We start from the raw sequence: 210 nt of genomic DNA, 5'->3' as shown, positions 1-210 counted from the left end.
CAATGTTCAATAAGCTGCGCTGGTTCGCGTAACGTTCCACTGCTTCATTATGCAGATAGAGAGAGAGAGAGAGAGAGAGAGAGAGAGAGAAAGTAGGTGTTTAGTTGGAAATGATGATGTATATTATCTTAGTATATTGGTGTACAGTATATATATCTGTACTTCTGAATGAGAGAGAGAAAGAGAGAGAGTTGATATATATATATATAT

Source organism: Macrobrachium rosenbergii, chromosome 46, assembly GCF_040412425.1.
Source record: "Macrobrachium rosenbergii isolate ZJJX-2024 chromosome 46, ASM4041242v1, whole genome shotgun sequence".
In the NCBI taxonomy this organism is placed as follows: Eukaryota; Metazoa; Arthropoda; class Malacostraca; order Decapoda; family Palaemonidae; genus Macrobrachium; species Macrobrachium rosenbergii.
This window is presented reverse-complemented; position numbering follows the sequence as displayed.